The following is a 24,668-nucleotide window of genomic DNA, read 5'->3' as shown; positions in this document are numbered from 1 at the left end:
TCTCCCCCAGGCCCTGGTAACCACAATTCTACTTAAAAAAAAAAAATTATTGAAGTATAGTTGATTTACAATGTTATGTTTAATTTCTGCTGTACAGCAAAGTGACTCAGTTATATATATATATATATTTTTCTTTTCTTTTTCATACTCTTTTCTACTATGGTTTCTCACAGGATATTGAATATAGTTCCCTGTGCTACACAGTAGGACCTTGTTGTTTACCCATCCTATATACAATAGTTTGCATCTACTAATCCCAAACTCCCAGCCCTTCCCTCCCACCCACCTTGGCAACCACAAGTCTGTTCTCTATATCTGTGAGTCTGTTTTTGTTTTGTAGATGTGTTCATTTGTGTTGTATTTTAGATTCCATGTACAAGTGATATCATATGGTATTTGTCTTTCTCTTTCTGACATACTTCGCTTAGTATGATAATCTCTAAGTCATCCATGTTGCTGCAAATGGCATTATTTCATTCTTTTTAATGACTAATATTCCATTGTGTATATATACCACATCTTCTTTATCTAGTTATCTGTCAATGGACATTTAGGTTGTTTCCATGTCTTGGCTATTGTAAAACCACTATTCTACTTTTTTCTCTATGAATTTGTCTATTAAAGGTACCTCATATAAGTGCAATCATATAATATTTGTCATTTTGTGTCTAATTTCACTTAGCATAATATGTTCACGGTTCATCCATTTGTAGCATTATCAGAACTTCATTCCTTTTTATAGCTGATTAATATCCCAACCATATTTTGTTTATTTATTCATCCATTCATAGATATTTGGGTTGTTTCCACTTTTTGGCTAGTGTGAATAATGCTGCTACGAACATTGGTGTACAAATATCTGTTTGATTTCCTGCTTTCAATTCTTTTGGGTATGTACCCAGAAGTGAAATTGCTGAATTATTTGGTAATTCTATGTCTAATTTTTTGAGGAAGCTAATTTGTTGGGTTTTTTTTCAGTATAGCACATGCTATAAATGTATTTATCATGACTCTGGGTTACAGTTCAGACACAGAGCAGGAGAGCTTCCTGAAGGGAAACAAAGCAGATGCCAGGGCAAAGATAAAGGAACTTTTGCAAGTAGCTGACCTGCAATTCTCTGAGAAAGTAAAGGAAGAAAATGAGTTTACAGTCAGTGTTCAAGGTTAGAAGATGATCCACCACACAATTTTAAAGGAGCACTAGTGCTATGATGAAGCCAAGCATTGAGCATGGTATGGAATTTCAGAAGCTCTATGTCCTGTGATTAGAACCCACAGGCAGCTAGTGAGATAAGTACCTTGGGTCCAGAAGGGGAATTTGGGCGATGCACCACAGCACCCCCTTGTGCTGACCAATCCACCTGCTCCATACAGTAGGTCCGTGCGGTAAGTGCCAACCTCTGAGTTCTGATGAAAATCCCATAGAATCAAGTTTCAACAAACATTATCTCTGTTCCTCCTCTGAATCTGTTCATACTGATCCTGTCTCCCAGAGACCTGTTAGCTACTGGAGGGGTTGGAACTGTGTCTCACACTTCTTCCATAAGCAGCATGGTGTGATGCTAATGCTTGGACTTGGGTGACAGGTGGCCATGCAGTTGAGTCCAGGTCTGCCTCTTTCAGTGGATCTTGGGCAAAGGTATTGGTCCTTCCCAGCATTGATTTGCTTCTCTGTAAAATGGCTTCACCGGGCTGCTGGGAAGATGAAGTAAGATGATGACTATACCCCATTTCTATTAACCAGTTGTAGAGCTTTCTGCATTTCTTTAATTAAAATAATTGTGCTCACTTTTCTTCTTAGAGTTAAGTGCTATACCACTTGGCCTCTATTATCTTTGCAACCTATGATGAAGCTGATAGTCTAAGAGCATCTCCTACTGTTAGCCCCAGCCTCCGTAGACCAGTCACCACTGTTTTTCCTTGATGCTGGTGTCTCTCTCACCAGTGCATTTTTTTTTTTTTTTTTTTTTTGGCCACTCTGCGAGACATATCGGATTTTTAGTTCCCTGACCAGGGATCATACCCACACCCCCTGCATTGGAAGCACAGAGTCTTAACCACTGGACCACCAGGGAAGCCCCTCGCCAGTGCATTCTTTTCTTTTTAAAAAAAAATTAATTAATTGATTGATTGATTAATTTGGTTGTGCTGGGTCTTAGTTGCGGCAGGTGGGCTCCTTAGTTGCAGCTCACCGGTTCCTTAGTTGTGGCATGAGAACTCTTAGCTGCGGCATGTATGTGGGATCTAGTTCCCTGACCAGGCATTGAATCCGGGCCCCCTGCATTGGGAGTGCGGAGTCTTAACCACTGAGCCACCAGGGAAGTCCCTACTAGTGCATTCTTGACTGCTTTGATAAAAGGAGTGTCCTCTGGGCTCTCCCATGGAACAGAGTTAATGCAGAGAGGGGCTGAGAGAATAGTCAATGGATTAGACACAAGTGGATTCAGCACAAGAAGGAAGTGAACCCCATGTGATACGGGGAGAATGGGTACAAATCCCACAGAAAAGACTCCTGACTAGAACAGAAAAGTACCTCCTTCTAGGACTTACCTGTGGGCTGAGCTGACCTCAGAGTAGCATCAACACAATTTTATGTTGTCTTTAAGTGGCTGGTAGAAGTATCCAAGGATCATAACCAGTCTCAGACTAAGACTCCATTGTAAAAATCAGAATTTTTTTGCCACACTGCACAGCTTGTGGGACCTTAGTTCCCCAACCAGGGATTGAACTTGGGTCCACGGCAGTTAAAGCCCGAGTCTTTTTTTTGGCTGTGTTGGGTTTTGGTTACTGCGTGCAGGCTTTCTCTTGTTGCGGCGAGCGGGGGCTTCTCTTGTTGTGGAGAATGGACTCTAGGAGCACAGGCTCAGTAATTGTGGCGCGCAGGCGTAGTTGCTCCGTGGCATGTGGGATCTTCCCGGACCAGGGATCAAACCTGTGTTCCCTGCATTGGCAGATGGATTCTTAACCACTGCACCACCAGGGGAGTCCCAAGCCCAAGTCTTAACCACTGGACAGCCAGGGAATTCCCCTTGAGCTTATATTTTTTTATGAGGTCAATTTATCAACTGTCTTAAGTTCAATACTCAAGGAGGAAAGCAACACATAACTAAATCACAACTGCCACTTGAAGTTGATGAACTGAAAGGAAGCAACTCAGAGAGATCCTGCGATTTCTTTTTACTTGGACCATTCAGCCCCTAAACACACAGGCCTGAAGTAAAAGGTCCAGCTCAGAACCTTCTCACACCATGTGCTCTCTTCATGCCCAGTAAGCTGTTCCCAGGACCCGTTTCTAGCGCCAAAATGCCAGCTGTCCTTGCCTGTTCTAATTCTGCTCCTTGAGCTCCACCTCCTGTGCGATGCTGAATACTTGTCTGACATCACTGCCTGCAGGCTAGACTTCTTTCCCTCTAGTGGATTCTGTGGGGCTCTATCCCATCCCCTCTTCAGAGCTGACGCACCCATCCCTCAGCTGCTGTATTAATTGTTGACAGTTCATAGCTGCACTTCTCACTGGAAACTGCCCTCAGCTACAGGGAACTGGCCATGCAGGCTATGCCCCGTTCCAGGGGCCAGCCCATAGCCAATGGTGGGCTGATGTGGAGATAAAAAAGCCAGCTCCTCATCTCACAACTTGAGTCAACTTCGGGGGCTACCCCAGCTCCAGATCTGCTTGTAGGGTGATCTGAGGTCTCATTTCCAACCTTGGTTGGCTTCTCCTTCTGCCCAGTTCTGTCTCCTTTGCCCCTTACAGTTGTGTCTACTGAGCATGTTCTCTAACAGACTTGCTGTACAAGTTTGTGGAACAAACTCTCTGCAGCTCAGAGTCTGTTTCAAGGGCAGCCAACCTAAGACATCCTCCTACTCGGAGTCAGGTCTATGCTTGCTGTGGAATCACAGGAAACAATCAAACCCATCAGGGGGTGGGGAGGCCTGTGTTCAGCAAGGCCTGTGTCCATCACTAATAGAATGATCTTGGGAATGTTCCTTGACCGCTTGGGGTCCCAGTTAGAACATGAGGAAAGAAGACAGTCTGTCTCTGATAGTCACAGAGATGGTGGAAAGTCCAATCCTACCATACATAAATATATATAGACTAATATAGTATATAGTGTATAGATACAGACACAGCTATAACTATCTATTTATATAAAATATATAAACATAGGTATATCACAGAATATGTAAGCCAGGTTTCTCATTGCAAAGAAGGGAGTAACAAATATGGAAATGAAGAAAACTGGAAGAACTCTGCGGTATTGGATTAGAACTAGCGGATTCAGTGTGAACTACTCATGAATGTTAATATAGGTATATACATATATAATATACAAATATACACATACAGGGATTCCCTGGTGGCGCAGTGGTTGAGAGTCCGCCTGCCGATGCAGGGGACACGGGTTCGTGCCCCGGTCGGGGAAGATCCCACATGCCGCGGAGTGGCTGGGCCCGTGAGCCACAGCCGCTGAGCCTGCGCGTCCGGAGCCTGTGCTCCACAACGGGAGAGGCCACAACAATGAGAGGCCCGCGTACCGGAAAAAAAAAAAGAAAAGAAAAGAAAACAAATATACACATACAATGACATAAATAATAAATAGATATAAATGTGTATGTGTATGTATATAGGAGATTTACTTATGTATGTATCTATTTATTTATTTATTTATATTCAAATATACCCTAGCTCTGTGCACTGAGAGGGCTTTGGAGCAGTAACATCCCCAATAGCAATGTACCAAGAACCAAAATATTGACTCCACTGAAAGAACCAGAACTCCTTGGCTGTGACAAGAACAATTATGAAATGAGCTTGAATAATTTATGCCAGAAAGCAAGGCAGTGGTCAAAAATTATATTGTTCTTATCAAAAGGACACATAAGACAGTTGAAGAGGTTTTCACCAGTAAAATATCAGACAATATGAGATTAATTAAAAAATGATCTCCTCAATTTGACTTATAAATTTAACACAATCACTATCAAAATCCAGCAGACCTTTCTGGAAAAACTGACAAGCTGATCTTAAAATTTATATGGATGGGCTTCCCTGGTGGCGCAGTGGTTGGGAGTCCGCCTGGGGAGTCCGCCTGCCGATGCAGGGGACAAGGGTTCGTGCTCCGGTCCGGGAAGATCCCACATGCCACGGACCGGCTGGGCCCGTGAGCCATGGCCGATGAGCCTGTGCGTCCGGAGCCTGCGCTCCACAACCGGAGAGGCCACAACAGTGAGAGGCCCGCGTACCGCAAAAAAAAAAAAAAAAAATTATATGGAAATGCAAAGGACCCAGGATAGCCAAAACAATTTTTACAAAGAAGAAAAGAGTTGGAGGACTCATACATTTCAATTTAAAACTTACTATAAGGGAGAAATTGGCAAACTTTCCTGTAAAGAGCTCAATAGTAAATATATTAGGCTTTGTGGACCACATGGTCTCTATCACAACTATTCAACTCTTTTTAGTATATTCATAGTGTGGTGCAATCTTCACCACAATCTAATATTAGGCCATTTTGTTACCCTCTTAAAAACTCTGAACTTATTAGCAGTTGCTCCCCATTTCCTCATTCTATCTCCCCCAGCCACAGGCAACCACCACTCTACTTTCTGTCTCTAGAGATTTGCCTATTCTGGCCACTTTACATAAATGAAATCACACAATATGTGGTGTTTGGTGACTGACTTCTTTCATTTAGCATGTTTTTAAGGTTAATCTATTATTGTAGCACGTATCAGTATTGCATTCCTTTTTATAGAGGAATAACATTTAATTGATGGGTATACCACAATTGTTCATCCATTCTTCAGCTGATGGAAATTTGGATTGTTTCCACTTTTTGGCTATTATGAATAGTGTTGTTATGACCCAAATAAAAGCTTTTGTGTAGACATACATATACATTCCTCTTGGTATATACCTAGGAGTGGAATTGCTGGGTCAAATAGTAGCTCTACGTTTAACCTTTTGAGTAGTTGCCAGACTGTTTTCCAAAGTGGCTCTACCATTTTATCTTCCCTCAGCAGTGTATAAGGGTTTCAATTTCTCCACATTCTAAACAACAGTTATTATCTGTCTTTTTTATTACAGCCGCCCCAGGGGGTATGAAGTAGTATCTCATTTGGTTTTGATTTCCATTTCCATAATGACTAATGATGCTGAGTGTCTTTTCATGTGCTTATTAGCCACTTTAATATCTTCTTTGTAGAAATGTCTATTCAAGTCCTTTGTCCATTTTTAACGGGTTATCTTTCATTATTAAGTTGTAAGAGTTTATATAGTCTAGATACATGTCCATTATCAGATATATGATTTGCAAATATTTTCTCCTATATGTGGGTTCAGTTTCTTGGTGGTGTCCTTTGAAGCACAAAAGTTATAAATTTTGATGAAGTCCAGTTTTTTTTTCTTTTACTTGTACTTTTGGTACCATATCTAAGAAAACATTGACAAATTCATGGTCATGAAGATTTACACCTATGTTTTCATCTAAGAGTTTTACAGTTTTATGTAGGTCTTTGGTCCATTCTGAGTTAATTTCGTGAGATAGTAGTTCAAATTCATTCTTTCTTTTTTTTTTTTTGCATTAAAATTTTTCCTTACTGAAATAGAGTTGATTTATAACGTTGTGTTAGTTTCAGATGTACAGCAAAGTGATTCACTTATACATATACATAAATATATATATTCTTTTTTTACGTTATTTTGTCCATTATAGGTTATTACAAGACATTGAGTATAGTTCCCTGTGCTATACAGTAGGTCTTTGTTGGTTATCTATTTTATATATAGTAGTTTGTACATTTTAATCTGAAATGCCTCATTTATCCCTCACTCCTCTTTTCCCTTTGGTAACTGTGTTTGTTTTCTATGTCTGTGAGTCTATTTCTATTTTGTAAATAAGTTCATTTGTATCATTTTTTTTAGATTCCATGTATAAGCGATATCATATGATATTTATCTTTGTCTGGCTTACTTCACTTAGTATAACAAATTCATTCTTTTGCATGTGGATATGCAGTTGTCCCATTATCAACTGCCAGAATTAATGGTATATCATCCTTTTTGTGGCCCCATTTCCAAAGTTCCTTGATTTTTTTTTTGCATCAAAAATTCAGTCAAATTGTAAAGCAATTATACCCCAATAAAGATGTTAAAAAAAAAAATTCAGTCAAGGGCTTCTCTGGTGGCGCAGTGGTTAAGAATCTGCCTACCAATGCAGGGGACATGGGTTCAAGCCCTTGTCCGGGAAGATCCCACATGCTGCAGAGCAACTAAGCCTGTGTGCCACAACTACTGAGCCTGCGCTCTAGAGCCTGCAAACTACAACCATTGAAGCCAGTGTGCCTAGAGCCCGTGCTCCGCAACAAGAGAAGCCACCGCAATGAGAAGCCTGTGCACACAATGAAGAGTAGCCCCTGCTCTCCGCAATTAGAGAGAAGCCCACGTGTAGCAACGAAGACCCAATGCAGCCAAAAAGAAAAAAAAAAAAATCTGTCAAAGCTGAATTTACTCATTTTAAGTCTCAACATGATATCACAAAATTTCCACCAATTGTACAAAATGTCCCCTTGGGCCAGTTTTAAATTAGGCTCATGCAACAGAACGCGCATTTCATTTGAAAGCTTTAGTGCAGGTGTGCCCAAGCCATCAAATCCAATTAAACAGGACCAAATGCCTTAATAGCTGAAGACTTAGTTTTTCAGCAGGCTGTCTCTAGAGAGGTTCCAAGCATATAAAATAGTGAAATCCCAAGAAACCATTTTTTTTAGACCAGCCAAGAAAGATTGGTACTAAGTAATTTGGAAGGGTGTCAAGGGTGATTCAATTTATTACAGCACTGATTCTGAGGAGAGAGTGCCAAGTGCACTTGCCCTTGAAGGATAAGTTGTACTCTGATCTCTGGCAATGAACGGCAGGGTCTTTGGTTGATGGGGGAAGGTGGACAATAGTTCTAAAGTAGAAGAGAGAGGTATACATGGATGGTAAGGTGTAGAGGGCAGCTGGAGTTAAAAAGGCATGCTGGGACAGATGTGGGCTGGGTGGGGGAAGAGAACTCAAATGCCTGGCTGAAGAAATATGAAATGTTGTTAAGAAAATCACTTGGAAAAAAGGCAAGAAGGTAGGTGGCATGTACTTTCAATGCATTACTGGGGATGGATGGTGGTCTCATCTAAGAGTTAATTCATTACTTAACCTAAGGGAATGTAGCATTGTTATTACTATCAAGTATAGGCTTAGACTCTGAAGTTATATGCTAGATATTATCCAGTAGAAAAGATAACCCCAAAGGGAACAGTTTGAATGCCCTCCTGGATATGAACCAGTTTTATATCTAATCTAACGTTTTAATTCTAACATTCCTTTTTTACTCCTAGTTTTCTTTTATAAATGTCTATGAATACCCAGTTCCTCAACATGCTCTTATAACCAGTTTTAACTTACTGGCTCCCTTATTAATAAGTTAATAAATCTTGACATATGTTCATTCTGTGTTTGTATGAATCATGTTTTCAACATTTTAAAAAAATTTACTTTGCCAGCATTCAATTGTGATGCCCCAAACTATCAAGGGTTGTTAAGCATCCTTTGAGAAAAAAAGCAGCCCTCACTCCACCAAGGAGCCCAACTCTAAATCGTCATTGGGTTCCTCATTCTTCATGAATTTGTAAAGGAGTAAAAAAATTTTAAAGCTGTGAAAATGTATTCCAAGGGAATGGGAGGCTCATTCCTGATGGCTGTGTTATTACACCACCCTAGACAGTACAAACCCTAGGAAGCCAGACATTCTCACATGAGCACGTATTTAAGAATGATTTCAGGGCTTCCCTGGTGGCGCAGTGGTTGAGAGTCCGCCTGCCGATGCAGGGGACACAGGTTCGTGCCCCGGTCCGGGAAGATCCCACGTGCCGCGGAGCGGCTGGGCCCGTGAGCCATGGCCGATGAGCCTGGCTGCAGAGCCTGTGCTCCGCAACGGGAGAGGCCACAACAGTGAGAGGCCCGCGTACCGCAAAAAAAAAAAAAAAAAAAAAAAAAAAAAAAGGAATGATTTCAGGCAGTCTTTCGCCTTAGCCCCTGCCTTGGCTAGCAGCTGCTCCATTGTTGAAAGTCTATAACCTAGATTCAGATTTTCATAACCTAGCACATAAAGCTGTCTAACCACTTGCTTTGGTTCTCTGTAGGAAAGGAGAGAACACCCTCTTGGCTTCAAGTATGCTCCAAAGTTACTAACAAACTCACTAATAGGGCTAATGTTCACTGCCTGGAAATGCCCTCACCTGCCCCCTTTTTAGTCAGATAAATAGTTACTATTTAGTGCTCAACTTATGTACCATGTCCTTCCTAAACTCCTCCAGGCATGAGGAGTTACTTCCTTTTCCCTTAGCATTCTGGTCCCATCTTTACAGTATGTTCAATACAGTACTACCCCTTAACTGTTTGAAGTGTTTCTCCAGTTACTTTGAGAGCCTCCCAAAGGCAGACATTATCTCATTTATTTCTGTACATTCTATTTCTACCCACAGGTTTTGGCATATAGAGAGGATTCAATAAATTGCTGTTGAGAGAGCACTTTGATCTGAACACCAGTTCTCTAGATACAAACCATTTTCTCAATTTAAAAAAAGCATGGAAAATTATTGTACTTCGATGGAGTATACATACAAGTTTTCTCTCTGAGATGTACATAGTTGTGAGTGCTGTCTGGTGAGGCAGAAATTAGATTGTATTAGGGATAAAATGACCAAAAATTGTCTCTACCACATGGGGTACTTGGATATGCTGACTTATGTTCGGTCATATACTAGGGTTAAACAGTGTGAACTAAATGAACAGATGCTTTGCATATTACAACAGGGTTAAAAGAGTTTGTAAACATTAGACAATCCCTAATCTCAAAAACAGTTCACATTCATTTGAAATGGACAACAGTACACATTTACAGTTTTGCCCAAAGCTATCTTAACTCTCATGACTTCGGTCAAACTATAAAATAAAGAGATCCAAGTAATCTGGACATTCTTCAGAATACCACATTGGTCCACTATATTGATGACATCATATTAATTGGACCAAATAAGCAATAAATGGCTAGCATGATGGAGTCTTTGTCATGTGCTACAATGGCTGGGAGAAAAATCCTATGAAGATTTGGGGGCCACCACATCAATAAAACTTTTAGGGGTCAAGTAGTCTGGGACATCACCTCCAAAACAGAAGACAAATTATTGCATCTTGCACCTCCCACCACCAAGAAGAAAGCAAAATGCATCCTTGCCAATATTTGATATGGTCAGTCTTTCTAACTTTAGCTATTCTGATAGCTGTGTGTGTAGTGGAATCTTGTTCCATTTTATATTTGCATTTCCTCAATGACCAATGATGTTGAGCACCTTTTCATGTTCTTATTTGCCATGCGGATATCTTCTTTGATGACATGCCTGTTCAAATCCTTTACTCATTTAAAAAATTGTGCTGTTTTCTTATTGATTTTTGAGAGTTCTTTACATATTCTCGATTCAAGTTCTTTATCAGATATATGCGTTGCAATGGTTTTCTCCTACATTATGCTTTGCTTTTTCATTTTCCTAACAGTGTCATTTGAGGAGCAGGAGTTTTTAATTTTGATGAAGTCCAATTTATCAGTTTGTTCTGTGCTTTTATTGCCTAAGTCAAGGTCACAAAGGGTTTCTTCTGTTTTCTTTTAGAAATTTTATAATTTGAGGTTTGACATTTAGGTCTATGATTCATCTAGAGTTAGTTTCTGTATGGTGTGAGATATGGATCCAAGTTTGTTTATTTTTGCATATGGATGTCCAACTGTCTAAGCACCAATGTTGGAATGGTATCCTTTCTCCAATAAATTGCCTTTATGCCTCTGTTAAAATCAATTGTCTATACATGTGTGGGGTTTTTTGGGACTCTATACTGTTCCTTTGATATATGTGCCTATCTTTATGTCAAAACCAAACTGTTGGGACTTCCCTGGTGGCGCACTGGTTAAGAATCTGCCTGCCAATGCAGGGGCCACGGGTTCGATTCCTGGTCTGGGAAGATCCCATGTGCCATAGAACAACTAAGCCCCGGCGCTACAACTACTGAGCCTGAGTTATAGAGCCCGCGTGCCTAGAGCTGGTGCTCTGCAACAAGAGAAGTCACGAGAAGCCTGCGCACCACAACAAAGAGCAGCCCCCACTCGGCGCAACTACAGAAGGCCTGCGCGCAGCAACGAATAACCAACGTAGCCCCCCCCCCCACAAATTAAACAAATTTATATAAAAAAAATAAACTGTTTTGGGAATTCCCTGGCGGTCCAGCGGTTAGGACTCAGTGGTTTCACTGCCATGGCCCGGCTTCGATCCTTGACTGGGGAACTAAGATCCCACAGGTCATGAGGTGTGACCGAAAACAAAACAACAAAAAAACCACTGTTTTGATTTACTGTAGCTTTATAATAACTCTTATGATTAGGTAGCATTAGCCTTCCAAATTTGTTCTTCTTTTTCAGAGTTATTTTGACTGTTCTAGTTCTTTGAATTTCTATGTGAATTTTAGAATCAGTAAGACAATGTTTTCAAAAAAGCTTGCTGGGATTTTGATTAGTACTGCACCTAATCTGTAGTTAAACTTGGGGAGAATTGACACCTTAATAATATTGAGTCTTTCAATCATAAAGAAGGTGTATCTCTCCATTTACCTATCTTCTTTTTCTCAGCAGTATTTTATAGTTTTCAGTGTACAAGTCTTTCGTATCCTTTAAAAATTTATCCATATTTTTATATTATTGCTAATGACACTTTTTTTTACATTTTTATTGGAGTATAATTGCTTTACAATGGTGTGTTAGTTTCTGCTGTGTAACAAAGTGAATCACTTATACAGATACATATATCCCCATATCTGCTCCCACTTTCATCTCCGTCCCACCCTCCCTATCCCACCTTTCTAGCTTGTCACAAAGCACCGAGCTGATCTACCTGTGCTGTGCTACTGCTTCCCACTAGCTATCTATTTTACATTTGGTAGTGTATATATGGACATATATACACTACCACTCTGTCACTTTGTCCCAGCTTACCCTTCCCCCTCCCCGTGTGCTCAGGTACATTCTCTAGTAGGTCTGTGTCTTTGTCCCCATCTTGCCCCTAGATTCTTCATGACCTTTTTTTTTTTAAATTCCATATATATGTGTTAGCATACGGTATTTGGTTTTCTTTCTGACTTACTTCACTCTGTATGACAGACTCTAGGTCCATCCACCTCACTACAAATAACAAAAATTTGTTTCTTTTTATGGCTGAGTAATATTCCATTGCATATATGTGCCACATCTTCTTTATCCATTCATCTATCAACGGACACTTAGGATGCTTCCATGTCCTGGCTATTGTAAATAGAGATGCAATGAACATTGTGGTACATGACTCTTTTTGAATTGTGGTTTTCTCAGGGTATATACCCAGTAGTGGGATGGCTGGGTCGTATGGTAGTTCTATTTTTAGTTTTTTAAGGAACCTCCATACTGTTCTCCATAGTGGCTGTATCAACTTACATTCCCACCAACAGTGCAAGAGGGTTCCCTTTTCTCCACACCCTCTCCAGCATTTATTATTTGTAGATTTTTTGATGATGGCCATTCTGACCAGTGTGAGATGATATTGCATTGTAGGTTTTTTTGGGTTTTTTTTTGTGGTATGTGGGCCTCTCCTGTTGTGGCCTCTCCCGTTGCGGAGCACAGGCTCCGGATGCGCAGGTTCAGCGGCCATGGCCCACGGGCCCAGCTGCTCCACGGCATGTGGGATCCTCCTGGACTGGGGCACAAATCTGTGTCCCCTGCATCTGCAGGCGGACTCTCAACCACTGTGCCCCCAGGGAAGCCCTCGCATTGTAGTTTTGATTGGCATTTCTCTAATGATTAATGATGTTGAGCATTCTTTCATGTGTTTGTTGGCAATCTGTATATCTTCTCTGGAGAAATGTCTATTTAGGTCTTCTGCGCATTTTTGGATTGGGTTGTTTGTTTTCTTGATATTGAGCTGCATGAGATGCTTGTAAATTTTGGAGATTAATCCTTTGTCAGTTGCTTCATTTGCAAATATTTTCCCCCATTCTGAGGGTTGTCTTTTCGTCTTGTTTATGGATTCCTTTGCTGTACAAAAGCTTTTAAGTTTCATTAGGCCCCATTTGTTTATTTTTGATTTTATTTCCATTTCTCTAGGAGCAGGGTCAAAAAGGATCTTGCTGTGATTTATGTCATAGAGTGTTCTGCCTATGTTTTCCTCTAAGAGTTTGATAGTGTCAGGCCTTACATTTAGTTCTTTAATCCATTTTGAGTTTATTTTTGTGTATGGTGTTAGGGAGTGTTCTAATTTCATTCTTTTACATGTAGCTGTCCAGTTTTCCCAGCACCACTTATTGAAGAGGCTGTTGTTTCTCCATTGTATATTTTTGCCTCCTTTATCAAAGATAAGGTGACCATATGTGCATGGGTTTATCTCTGGGCTTTCTATCCTGTTCCATTGATCTATATTTCTGTTTTTGTGCCAGTACCACTGTCTTGATTACTTTTTTATGTGCCAGTACCACTGTCTTGATTACTGTAGTTTTGTAGTATTGTCTGAAGTCTGGGAGCCTGATTTCTCTAGCTCCGTTTTTCATTCTCAAGATTGCTTTGGCTATTCTGGGTCTTTTGTGTTTCCATAGAAATTGTGAAATTTTTTGTTCTAGTTCTGTGAAAAATGCCCATGATACTTTGACAGGGATTGCACTGAATCTGTAGATTGCTTTGGGTAGTATAGTTTTTTGGGTAGTATAGTCATTTTCACAATGTTGATTCTTCCAATCCAAGAACATGGTATATCTCTCCATCTATTGGTATCATCTTTCCTTCATCAGTGTCTTATAGTTTTCTGCATACAGGTCTTTTGTCTCCTTAGGTAGGTTTATTCCTAGGTATCTTATTCTTTTTGTTGCAATGGTAAATGGGAGTGTTTTCTTAAATTCACTTACAGATTTTTCATCATTAGTGTATAGGAATGCAAGAGATTTCTGTGCATTAGTTTTGTATCCTGCTACTTTACCAAATTCATTGATTAGCTTTAGTAGTTTTCTGGTAGCATCTTTAGGATTCTCTATGTATAGTATCATGTCATCTGCAAACAGTGACAGCTTTACTTCTTTTCTGATTTGGATTTCTTTTATTTCTTTTTCCTCTCTGATTGCTGTGACTAAAACTTCCAAAACTATGTTGAATAATAGTGGTCAGAGTGGGCAACCTTGTCTTGTTCCTGATCTTAGTGGAAATGGTTTCAGTTTTTCACCATTGAGGACAATGTTGGCTGTGGGTTTGTCATATATGACCTTTATTATGTTGAGGTAAGTTCCCTCTATGCCTACTTTCTGGACGGTTTTTATCATAAATGGGGGTTGAATTTTGTCGAAAGCTTTCTCTGCATCTATTGAGATGATCATATGGTTCTTCTCCTTCAATTTGTTTATATGGTGTATCACATTGATTGATTTGTGTATATTTAAGAATCCTTGCATTCCTAGGATAAACCCCACTTGATCATGGTGTATGATCCTATTTTTTTTTTTTTTTTGCGGTACGCGGGCTTCTCACTGCTGTGGCCTCTCCCATTGCGGAGCACAGGCTCCGGACGTGCAGGCTCATGGGCCCAGCCGCTCCGCGGCATGTGGGATCTTCCCAGACCGGGGCACGAACCCATGTCCCCTGCATCGGCAGGCAGACTCTCAACCACTGCACGACCAGGGAAGCCCTGTATGATCCTTTTAATGTGCTGTTGGATTCTGTTTGCTAGTATTTTGTTGAGGATTTTTGCATCTATGTTCATCGGTGATATTGGTCTGTAGTTTTCTTTTTTTGCGACATCTTTGTCTGGTTTTGGTATCAGGATGATGGTGGCCTCATAGAATGAGTTTGGGAGTGTTCCTCCTGCTGCTATATTTTGGAAGAGTTTGAGAAGGATCGGTGTTAGCTCTTCTCTAAATGTTTGATAGAATTCACATGTGAAGCCATCTGATCCTGGGCTTCTGTTTGTTGGAAGTTTTTAATCAGTTTCAATTTCATTACTTGTGATTGGTCTGTTCATATTTTCTATTTCTTCCTGGTTCAGTCTCAGAAGATTGTGCTTTTCTAAGAATTTGTCCATTTCTTCCAGGTTATCCATTTTATTGGCATAGAGTTGCTTGTAGTAATCTCTCATGATCCTTTGTATTTCTGCAGTGTCAGTTGTTACTCCTCCTTTTTCATTTCTAATTCTATTGATTTGAGTCTTCTGCCTTTTTTTCTTGATGAGTCTGGCTAATGGTTTATCAATTTTGTTTATCTTCTCAAAGAACCTGCTTTTAGTTCTATTGATCTTTGCAATTGTTTCCTTCATTTCTTTTTCATTTATTTCTGATGTGATCTTTATGATTTCTTTCCTTCTGCTAACTTTGGGGTTGTTTTACTCTTCTTTCTCTAATTGCTTTAGGTGTAAGGTTACATTGTTTATTTGAGATGTTTCTTGTTTCTTAAGTAGGATTGTATTGCTATAAACTTCCCTCTTAGAACTGCTTTTGCTGTATCCCATAGGTTTTGGGTCGTCGTGTTTTCATTGTCATTTGTTTCTAGCTATTTTTTGATTTCCTCAGTGATCTCTTAGTTATTAAGTAGTGTATTGTTTAGCCTCCATGTGTTTGTATTTTTTACAGATTTTTTCCTGTAATTGATATCTAGTCTCATAGCATTGTGGTCAGAAAAGATACTTGATATGATTTCGATTTTGTTAAATTTACCAAGGCTTGATTTGTGACCCAAGATGTGACCCTGGAGAGTGTTCCATGAGCACTTGAGAAAAATGTGTATTCTGTTGTTTTTGGATGGAAAGTCTTATAAATATCAATTAAGTCCATCTTGTTTAATGTATCATTTAAAGCTTGTGTTTCCTTACTTATTTTCATTTTGGATGATCTGTCCATTGGTGAAAGTGGGGTGTTAAAGTCTCGCACTATTATTGTGTTTCTGTTGATTTCCCCTTTTATGAATGTTAGAATTTACTTTATGTATTGAGGTGCTCTTATGTTGGGTGCATAAATGCTTACAGTTGTTATATTTTCTTCTTGGATTGATCCCTTGATCATTATGTAGTGTCCTTCTTTGTCTCTTGTAATAGTCTTTGTTTTAAAGTCTATTTTCTCTGATATGAGAATTGCTACTCCAGCTTTCTTTTGATTTCCATTTGCATGGAATATCTTTTTCCATCCCCTCACTTTCAGTCTGTATGTGTCCCTAGGTCTGAAGTGGGTCTCTTGTAGACAGCATATAGATGGGTCTTGTTTTTGTATACATTCAGCCAGTCTATGTCTTTGAGCTGGAGCATTTAATCCATTTACATTTAAGGTAATTATCCATAGGTATGTTCCTATTACCATAGGAACTGTTTGGGTTTGTTATTGTAGGTCTTTCCCTTCTCTTCTGTTTCCTGCCTAGAGAAGTTCCTTTAGCATTTGTTGTAAAGCTGGTTTGGTTGTGGTGATTCTCTTACCTTTTGCTTGTCTGTAAAGGTTTTAATTTCTCCATCAAATCTGAATGAAATCCTTGCTGGGTCGAGTAATCTTGGTTGTAGGTTTCTCCCTTTCATCACTTTAAATATGTCCAGCCACTACCTTCTGGCTTGCAGAGTTTCTGCTGAAAGATCAGCTGTTAACCTCATGGGGATTCCCTTGTATGTTATTTGTTATTGTTCCCTTGCTGCTTTTAATATTTTTTCTTTGTATTATATATACGTATATATATACATATATATATACATATATATATATATTTTTTGTGGTACGCGGTTCTCTCACTGTTGAGCCTCTCCCATTGCGGAGAACAGGCTCTGGACGTGCAGGCTCAGTGGCCATGGCTCATGGGCCTAGCTGCTCCACGGCCTGTGGGATCTTCCCGGACCGGGGCATGAACCCGCACCCCCTGCATCGGCAGGCGGACTCTCAACCACTGTGCCACCAGGGAAGCCCCTGTATTTAATTTTTGATAGTTTGATTAGTATGTGTCTTGGTGTGTTTCTCCTCGGATTTATCCTGTATGGGACTCTCTGTGCTTCCTGGACTTGATTAACTATTTCCTTTCCCATATTTGGGAAGTTTTCAAGTATAAGCTCTTCAAATATTTTCTCAGTCCATTTCTTTTTCTCTTCTTCTTCTGGGACCGCTGTAATTCAAATGTTGGTGCGTTTAATATTGTCCCAGAGGTCTCTGAGACTGTCCTGAAATCTTTTCATTCTTTTTTCTTTATTCTTCTCTGTGGTATTTATTTCAACTATTTTATCTTCCAGGTCACTTATCTGTTCTTCTGCCTCAGTTGTTCTGCTGTTGATTCCTTCTAGAGAATTCTTAATTTCATTTATTGTGTTGTTCATGATTGTTTGTTTGCTCTTTAGTTCTTCTAGTTCCTTGTTAAACGTTTCTTGTATTTTCTCCATTCTATTTCCAAGATTTTGGATCATCTTTACTATTATTATTCTGAATTATTTTTCAGGTAGACTGCCTATTTCCTCTTCATTTGTTAGGTCTGGTGGGTTTTTACCTTGCTCCTTCATCTGCTGTGTGTTTGTCTTCTCATTTTGCTTAATTTACTGTATTTGGGGTCTCCTTTTCACAGGCGGCAGGTTCATAGTTCCTGCTGTTTTTCATGTCTGCCCCCAGTGGCTAAGGTGGGTTGAGTGGGTTGTGTAGGCTTCCTGGTGGAGGGGACTAGTGTCTGTGTTCTGGTGGATGAGGCTGGATTTTGTCTTTCTCGTGGGCAGGTCCACGTCTGGTGGTGTGTTCTGGGGTGTCTGTGACCTTATTATGATTTTAGGCAGCCTCTCTGCTAATGGGTGGGGTTGTGTTCCTGTATTGCTAGTTGTTCGGCATAGGGTGTCCAGCACTGTAGCTTGCTGGTCGTTGAGTGGAGCTGGGTCTTTGCATTGAGATGGAGATCTCTGGGAGATTTTCCCCATTTGATATTACATGGAGCTGGTAGGTCTGTGGTGGACCAGTGTCCTGAACTTGACTCTCCCACCTCAGAGGCACAGCCCTGACGCCTGGCTGGAGCACCAAGAGCCTGTCATCCACACGGCTCAGAATAAAAGGGAGAAAGAAAGAAAGAAAGAAAAAGATAGAAGAAAAGAAAAGAAAAAAGTTATTAAAATAAAAAACAAAACATAATTATTAAAAAAATTTAAAGTAATTAAAAAAAAAAGAAGGAGGGCTTCTCTGGTGACGCAGTGGTTGAGAGTCCGCCTGCTGATGCAGGGGACACGGGTTCGTGCCCCGGTCTGGGAAGATCCCCCATGCCGCGGAGCGGCTAGGCCCGTGAGCCACGGCCACTTAGCCTGTGCGTGCGGAGCCTGTGCTCCACAACGGGAGAGACCACAACAGTGAGAGGCCCACATACAGAAAAAAAAAAAAAAAAAGGAAAGAAAGAACAACCAAACCAAAAAACAAATCTACCAATGATAAGAAACATTGAAAATTATACTAAGAAAACAAAAAAACAAAAACGGACAGACAGAACCCTAGGACAAATGGTAAAAGCAAAGCTATACAGACAAAATCACACACAGAAGCATACACATACACACTCACAAAAAGAAAAAGGGAAAAAAAATACATATCATTGCTCCCAAAGTCCACCTCCTCAATTTGGGATGACTCATTGTCTCTTCAGGTATTCCACAGATGTAGGGTACATCCAGTTGACTGTGGAGACTTAATCTGCTGCTCCTGAGGCTGCTGGGAGAGATTTCCCTTTCTCTTGTTTGTTCGCACAGCTCCTGGGGTTCAGCTTTGGATTTGGCCCCGCCTGTGCGGGTAGGTCGCCTGAGGGCGTCTGTTCTTCGCTCAGACAGGACGGGGTTAAAGGAGCTGCTGATTATGGGGCTCTGGCTCCCTCAGGCAGGGGGACGGAGGGGTACGGAATGTGGGGCGAGCCTGCGGCGGCAGAAGCCAGCGTGACATTGCACCAGCCTGAGGCGCGCCATGTGTTCTCCGGGGGAAGTTGTCCCCGGATCATGGGACCCTGGCAGTGGCGGGCTGCACAGGCTCCCAGGAGGGGAGGTGTGGATAGTGACCTGTGCTTGTACACAGGCTTCTTGGTGGCTGCAGGAGCAGCCTTAGCAACTCATGCCCGTCTCTGGGGTCCGAGCTGGTAGCCGCAGCTTGCACCCTTCTCTGGAGCTCCTTTAAGCAGCGTTCGTAATCTCCTCTCCTCGCGCACCAGGAAATAAAGAAGAAAAAGTCTCTTGCCTCTTAGGCAGTTCCAGACCTTTTCCCAGACTCCCTCCCGGCTAGCTGTGGCACACTAGCCCCCTTCAGGCTGTGTTCACGCAGCCAACCCCAGGCCTCTCCCTGGGATCTGACCGAAGCTGGAGCCTCAGCTCCCAGCCCCCATCCATCCCAGGTGAGCAGACAAGCCTCTCAGGTTGGTGGGTGCTGGTCGGCACCGATCCTCTGTGCGGGAATCTCTCCACTTTGCCCTCTGCACCCCTGTTGCTGTGCTCTCCTCTGTGGCTCCGAAGCTCCCCCCTCCGCCACCCGCAGTCTCTGCCCACAAAGGGGCTTCCTAGTGGGTGGAAACCTTTCCTCCTTCACAGCTCCCTCCCACTGGTGCAGGTCCCGTCCCTATTCTTTTGTCTGTTTTTTCTTTTTTCCTGTGCCCTACCCAGGTACGTGGGGAGTTTCTTGCTTTTTGGGAGGTCTGAGGTCTTCTGCCAGTGTTCAGTAGGTGTTCCGTAGGAGTTGTTCCACATGTAGATGTATATCTGATGTATTTGTGGGGAGGAAGTTGATTTCCATGTCTTACTCTTTCACCATCTTGAAGCTCCTCTCTGACAATGCTTTTTAAATTTCAATTTCCAATTGTCCATTGGTAGCATATAGAAATACAATTGACTCTTATCTGTGGTTTCTTTTTTTTTGGAGGGGGTATGCAGGCCTCTCACTGTTGTGGCCTCTCCCGTTGCGGAACACAGGCTCCGGACGCACAGGCTCAGCGGCCATGGCTCTCGGGCCCAGCTGCTCCGCGGCATGTGGGATCTTCCCTGACCGGGGCACGAACCCACGTCCCCTGCATCGGCAGGCGGACTCTCAACCACTGCGCCACCAGGGAAGCCCATGTGGTTTCTTCTTTTAACAGCTTTATTGAGATATAATTCACACACTATAAAATTCACCCACTTAAGAAAATAATTCAACGGATTTTAGTATATCAACAAACTATCACCACAGTCTAATTTGAGAACATTTGTCCACCCACAAAAAAAAAACCTTGTATCTATTACCAGTCGCTTCCCATTTCTCCACTCCACCTCCATCAGGTATCAGCAACCACTACTCTACCTTCTGTTGCTATGGATTTGCCTATTCTTGCATTTCACATGAATAGGATCATACAATATTTGGTTTTTTGTGGTTGGCTTCCTTCACATAAAACAATGTTTTTACAGCTCATCTATGTAGTAGCATATATCAGACTTCTTTTTTACTGCTGAATAATATTCCATTGTATGGATACACCACATTTTGTTTATCCATTCATGAATTAATGTAAGTTTTTGGGTTGGTTCCACTTTTGCTTATTATAAATAATGCTCCTGTGAACATTCATGTACCAGTTTTGTAGGAATGTATTTTTTTTATTACTCAACAGTGGAATTGTTGGTTCATATATTAACTCTATATTCACTATTCTGAGGAACTTCCAGACTGTTTTCCAAAGTGGATTCATAATTTTACATTTCTGCCAGCAATGTATGACAGTTCCAACTTCTCCACATCCTGACAACACTTAGTGTTGTCTTTTTTACTCTAGCCATCTTAGTGCATATAAAGTAGTATTTCATTGTGGGCTTTTTTTGGGTTTTTTTTGCGGTACGCGGGCCTCTCACTGTTGTGGCCTCTCCCATTGCGGAGCACAGGCTCCGGATGCGCAGGCTCAACGACCATGGCTCATGGGCCTAGCCGCTCCACGGCATGTGGGATCTTCCCAGACCGGGGCACGAACCCATGTCCCCTCCATTGGCAGGCGGACTCTCAACCACTGCGCCACCAGGGAAGCCCTTCATTGTGGTTTTGATTTGCATTTCCCTTATGACTACTGATGTTGAGCATTCTTTTCATATGACTATAAGCAATTTGCATATTTTCTTTGGAGAAATTTCTATTCGAATCATTTGCCCATTTAAAAATTGCTTTATTTGGCTTCCCTGCTTTACTGATCTTTTTCTTATTAACTTGTAAGAGTTCTTATATATTCTGGATATAAATCCCTTACCAGATATAGGACTTGCAGTTTTCTTTCTCTCATTCAGTGGGTCATCTTTTTACTTTATAATATCATTTGTAGCACAAGTTTTATTTTATTTTTTTTAATTTAAAAAACATCTTTATTGGTGTATTATTGCCTTACAATGTTGTCAGTCTCTGTTGTACAACAAAGTGAATCAGCTATGAGTATACATATATCCCCATATCCCCTCCCTCGTGAGCCTCCCTCCCACCCTCCCTATCCCACCCCTCTAGGTCGTAACAAAGCATTGAGCTGATCTCCCTTTGCTATGTAGCAGCTTCCCACTAGCCATCTATTTTACATTTGGTAGTGTATATATGTCAATGCTACTCTCACTTTGTCCCAGCTTCCCCTTCCCCTGCCGTGTCCTCAAGTCCGTTCTCTACGTCTACGTCTGCTCTGCCACTGGTTCATCATTATCATTTTTTTAGATTCCATACATGTGCGTTCACATACGGTATTTGTTTTTCTCCTTCTGACTTACTTCACTCTGTATGACAGACACTAGTTTCATCCACCTCATTACAAATAACTTAAACTCATTCCATTTTATGGCTGAGTGATATTCCATTGTACATATGTACCACGTCTTCAACCATTCGTCTGTCAGTGGACATGTAGGTTGCTTCCATGTCCTGGCTATTGTAAATAGTGCTGCAATGAAGATTGGGGTACATGTATCGTTTGAATTATGGTTTTCTCAGGGTATATGCCCAGTAGTGCGATTGCTGGGTCACATGATAGTTCTATTTTTAGCTTTTTAAGGAACCTCCATACTGTTCTCCATAGTGGCTGTATCAATTTACATTCCCACCAACAGTGCAAGAGGGTTCCCTTCTCTCCACATCCTCTCCAGCATTTATTGTTTGTAGATTTTTTGATGATGGCCATTCTGACCAGTGTGAGGTGATACCTCATTGTGGTTTTGATTTGTATTTCTCTAATGATTAGTGATGCTGAGCATCTTTTCAGGTGTTTGTTGGCAATCTGTATGTCTTCTTTGGAGAAATGTCTATTTAGGTCTTCTGCCCATCTTTGGATTGGAGCACAACAGTTTTAAATTTTATGAAGTCAAAAGTATTTTGGCTATTCTATTGTACTTCCTTTGCCTTTTCATATAGTTGAGTCATGATTTTCAAAAATTTACTCTCCTATGCTCTCACTCCCTCATTCGAGAACACCGGAATCCCAACTAACTGCTGAACAATCATTGACAGGAATACACTGGAACTCACCAAAAAAGCTACCCCACATGCAAAGCCAAAGGAGAAGCCACAATGAGACGGTAGGAGAGGCACCATCATAATAAAATCAAATCCCATAACTGCTGGGTGGGTGACTGACAAACTGGAGAACACTTATACCACAGAATTCCACCCACTGGAGTGAAGGTTCTGAGCCACACATCAGGCTTCCCAACCTGGGGGTCTGGCAACGGGAGGAGGAATTCCTAGAGAATCAGCCTTTGAAGGCTAGCGGGATTTGATTGCAGGACTTTGGCAGGACTGGAGGAAACAGGGACTCCACTCTTGGAAGGCGTACACAAAGTAGTGTGCTCATTGGGTCCCAGGGGAAGGAGCAGTGAACCCACAGGTGACTGAACCAGACCTACCTGCTAGTGTTGGAGGGTCTCCTGCAGAGGCCGGGGGCGGCTGTGGCTCACCAAGGGACAACGACACTGGCAGCAGAAGGTCTGGGAAGTACTCCTTGGTGTGAGCCCTCCCAAGGTCTGCCATTAGCCCCACCAAACAGCCCAGGTAGGCTCCAGTGTTGGATCATCTCAGGCCAAACAACGAACAGGGAGGGGACCCAGCCCCGCCCATCAGCAGACAAGCGGATTAAAGTTTTACTGAGCTCTGCCCACCAGAGCAACAGCCAGCTCTACCCACCACCAGTCCCTCCCATCAGGAAACTTGCACAAGCCTCTTAGCCTCATCCACCAGAGAGCAGACAGCAGAAGCAAGAAGAACTACAATCCTGCAGCCTGTGGAACAAAAACCACATTCACAGAAAGATAGACAGATGAAAAGGCAGAGGGCTATGTACCAGATGAAGGAACAAGATAAAACCCTAGACAAACAACTATATGAAATGGAAATAGGCAATCTTCCCGAAAAAGAATTCAGAATATTGATAGTGGAGATGATTCAGGACCTCGGAAAAAGAATGGAGGCAAAGATCGAGAAGATGCAAGAAATGTTTAACAAAGATCTAGAAGAATTAAACAACAAACAAACAGAGATGAACAATACAATAACTGAAATGAAAAATACACTAGAAGGAATCAATAGCAGAATAACTGAGGCAGAAAAATGGATAAGTGACCTGGAAGGCAGAATGGTAGAATTCACTGCTGCGGAACAGAATAAAGAAAAAAGAATGAAAGGAAATGAAGACGGCCTAGGAGACCTCTGGACATTTAACGCAACAACATTCGCATTATAGGGGTCCCAGAAGGAGAAGAGAGAGGGAAAGGTCCTGAGAAAATATTTGAAGAGATTATAGTCGAAAACTTCCCTAACATGGGAAAGGAAAGAGCCACCCAAGTCCAGGAAGCGCAGAGAATTCCATACAGGATAAACCCAAGGAGAAACATGCCAAGACACAGTAATCAAATTGGCAAAAATTAAAGACAAAGAAAAATTACTGAAAGCAGCAAGGGAAAAATAATAAATAACATAAAAGGGAACTCCCATAAGGTTAACAGCTGATTTCTCAGCAGAAACTCTACAAGCCAGAAGGGAGTGGCATGATATATTTAAAGTCATGAAAGGGAAGAACCTACAACCAATATTACTCTACCCAGCAAGGATCTCATTCAGATTCGATGGAGAAATCAAAAGCTTTACAGACAGGCAAAAGCTAAGAGAATTCAGCACCACCAAACCGGCTCTACAACAAATGCTAAAGGAACTTCTCAATAAAACTGTCACTGTTTGCAGATGACATGATACTATACATAGAGAATCCTAAAGATGCCACCAGAAAACTAGTAGAGCTAATCAATGAATTTGGTAAAGTTTCAGGATACAAAATTAATGCACAGAAATCTCTTGCATTCCTATACACTAATGGTGAAAAATCTGAAAGAGAAATTAAGGAAACACTCCCATTTACCACTGCAACAAAAAGAATAAAATACCTAGGAATAAACCTACCTAGAGAGACAAAAGACTTGTATGCAGAAAAGTATAAGACACGGATGAAAGAAATTAAAGATGATACCAACAGATGGAGAGATATACCATGTTCTTGGATTAGAAGAATCAATATTATGAAAATGACTATACTACCCAAAGCAATCTACAGATTCAATGCAATCCCTATCAAAGCACC

At 41.3% G+C, this 24,668-nt stretch overlaps 1 long non-coding RNA gene across 1 annotated transcript in view; it reads right to left on the bottom strand.

Annotated features, from left to right (window-relative positions):
• Positions 1 to 24,668, bottom strand: part of LOC307193582 — a 42,211-nt gene that overhangs the window by 3,691 nt on the left and 13,852 nt on the right. Inside the window, exon 2 of the long non-coding RNA XR_013830356.1 lies at positions 1,299 to 1,695. This is a non-coding gene — a long non-coding RNA (uncharacterized lncRNA). The remainder of the gene's footprint in view (positions 1 to 1,298; positions 1,696 to 24,668) is intronic.

Source organism: Stenella coeruleoalba, assembly GCF_951394435.1.
Source record: "Stenella coeruleoalba genome assembly, chromosome: 10".
NCBI lineage: Eukaryota > Metazoa > Chordata > Mammalia > Artiodactyla > Delphinidae > Stenella > Stenella coeruleoalba.
This window is presented reverse-complemented; position numbering and strand designations above follow the sequence as displayed.